Below are 3,181 nucleotides of genomic sequence, written 5' to 3'. Positions count from 1 at the left end.
ACATTTGCTGTGACTGAGCCTCTAGATCATACAAACTTCTAGGCTCTGGGAGTTGCCGTCCTAAATGCGCAGACAGGTGCCAGCGGCCGGCGAGTGACGTTTCTGTGCGGGGCTCTGCGAACCCCGCACAGAAATAGAGCAATCCTATGGCAGCTTCCATGGGTGGAAATTCTGCGGGAAATCCGGCAGCGGAATTTCCGCCCGTGTGCACGGGGCCTAAGGCTGCTCTAAGACGTGCGTTCAGAAAAATACATAATACAGCTTTATGTGTTTGTGTATGTATGTAGATATATAAATATATATTAATATATATATATATATATATATAGATATATATATAATCTAAAATCTATCTTTAATCTATATGCACAAAATCTATAATTCAGATATAATCTATATCTACATAATTAATAAATAGATTGTATGAATGAATGAATGAATGAATCTATCTATTTATTAATTATGTAGATATAGATTATATAGATTTTGTGCATATAGATTAAAGATAGATTTTAGATGATATATAAATATATATTTATATATCTACATACATACACAAACACATAAAGCTGTATTATGTATATATGTAGATTCTATAATGTATGTTGATTATATAATAGATCTATTGATTGATAGATAGATAATAGATCTATGGATTATCTAATTAATATAGATGATAAAATCTACACAGATATAAATAATCTAAAATCTATCATCTGGATATAATGTATGTCTATAATCTACTCACTCTATCTATCGCTATACAAATAGCAAGATTTATTTCTCTATATAATCTATAGTTATGGATGGATGGATGAATTTATTTATGTATGGCAGGAAAAAAAAAAAAAAAGGCCTGCTGTACATTTTAACTTCTTCAGATGACCATGCTGATCTATTCTTATTCTTACTAGGGTCTACTAATGCCAGCCCAGGGGAAGCCAATAAAGCCCTATGGGCTCGAAGCCAATTTTCCTTTTTTTGGGAAAAAGTTTCCGTCCGTCCCCACTCGAAATGCGTCCACCAAAAGAGATCTCTCAAAACGACCGACGGACGCACCTTCAGAGGCAAACTAGTGCTTGCTTCTAGTGTCATCGTCTGCTTAACCATCCTGCGTAGGGAGGTGACGAGTCCTGCAGGCTCTGCAAGCCTAGGATGCGTGAGCACGGTGCAAGAGGAAGGACTGAGGAGGATGTGAGGGGGAGGGGGGAGGGCGCGGTTGAGAAAGCGTTGGGTGGGGCTATGCAAAGGTCTTCCAGCTCCCTCAGAGCATTGTGGGTGCGCCCGGAGTGCTGCCTGAGCGTGTTGCATCTGATACGTCCCCTATTTGGGGATCATTTATTAAAGGGAGCATAGGTGCAGCACGTTTCTGTAAAACCAATAGAGGGCGCTGCAATGTTACTGTAGAAACCAATGGACAGCATGGGAGGTAGCTATACATAGATTTTAAAGACGACGACTGCCAAGGCTAAAGCCCGTGTATATTCCATAGACTATAGCTATCTCCAGGATAGCTGCATGCGCAGTCGTGTGCGGGGTGCGCAGTCGCGCCATTGTCTCGCACGGCTGCTTTCATTCCGTGCTTCCTGACAAGGCAATGTACGCATACGTCACTAGTGAAGGAAGCGGAAGGTAGCGCAATGTACACTTTTTGACCGGATGGAGGAAAATCGGGTTGCTGGAGGTCACGTGACCGAAGTGACAAGCGGCTCCAGGAGAAGATTTGGGATAAGAAGAAGAGGTAAGCAGGCTCCCTGGGGAGCAATCGGTAAGTATACAGTATATTTTTTTGTTTTTAATGACAGAACCCCTTTAAGGCTCTATTATGACACTTTTCGAACCGTGGTATGGTTACATGCGGGGAGTGTGAAGACGGTATGGTTACATAAGGGGGGTGTGGTGACAATACGGTTACACTAGGAAAGTGGGCTTACATGAGGGGAGCGTGGAGGCGGTGCGGCTACAGAAGGGGAGTGTGATGGAACCCCTAACAATAATCTGTGCCGTGTCATTTCCATAAATGTCATAGAAGGTAATGAAAATGAAGTGAACAGTTTAGCATACAGTAATTCCCCTTTCACATGGGCCAAAATTCTCACTATTCTCACTTACCCAAAGGAAGCAGCTGGTGACAAAACATGAAACGTGGGCAAGGAGGCTCTGGTGTCCTGTTGTACCACTTCTAGCTTGGATACAAGAGGTTATACAGATGGGAATGGAGGCTCTAGTACCCTGTTGTACGCCTTGTAGCTTGGATAAAAGATAAGATAAGGACAGGCAAGGGGACTCTAGTACTGCGTTGTACCACTTCTAGCTTCTAGTATAGAAGATGGGGAACAGGCGGCTATGGAGGCTCTATTCTAGAGAATCAATACAGTAAGCAGTGGAGTAGGTCAGTAAATTAATGGCTGAAATAACAGTTGAATTGTGTTACCACGTTACTACTGACAGTCCTCACCTCTTTAGTAACCGGTGGCATGGCTGAAGCCTCATCACAGTATTTCAGTGCCAGAGCTTTCTGTCCTCGGTCTTTGTAGCACTGGGATGAAAGATAAAAAACACCAAAAAAAGCAAAAACTAGTAAAGCAATAGAATCTTACAGTAACTTTGGGGCATTACAGCAGCACACAATGTCCCTGCAGGTTGGATTACAGATGAGTGCTGCTGTATGGTGCCTTCATACCTCTAGGGCAGGATACCTACCTGATATGTATTGTCATGGGGCGCACCAAGATCTTGTCTCAGGCTTTGCTTGCAGTCCTACCATAGGGATATGCAGAAGTGCAGTCAATGCAGCTTTTTACCTAAAATAGTAAAAATTGGTCAAAGCCTCATGCAGTGTATTACCTGACCCTGGAATAACATCAATGGCAATTATAAGAATAATGCTGATAATAATACAAATTCTGTATGTCTGTTTTCAGCCTTACAAAACCATAACTATAGAAGTTTAAATTTATACGTAAAGCTAGATATTTTTAGAAATATCTATATTGATATATAACTATCTATTTTTATAGCTAGATATATATCTATGCAGTAAGGTACATTAGATCGATGGTGACAAACGCACCCGAAACAAGGACCACAGGTTGTAAGCAGCCATTTTTCCGTCAGTCTCCACTGGAGTCTCTCCCAGGCCCAAACTGAACCTACCTACCTGAATTGTAAGTACCTACCT

The sequence above is a fragment of the Eleutherodactylus coqui genome, unplaced genomic scaffold, assembly GCF_035609145.1.
Source record: "Eleutherodactylus coqui strain aEleCoq1 unplaced genomic scaffold, aEleCoq1.hap1 HAP1_SCAFFOLD_127, whole genome shotgun sequence".
In the NCBI taxonomy this organism is placed as follows: domain Eukaryota; kingdom Metazoa; phylum Chordata; class Amphibia; order Anura; family Eleutherodactylidae; genus Eleutherodactylus; species Eleutherodactylus coqui.
This window is presented reverse-complemented; position numbering follows the sequence as displayed.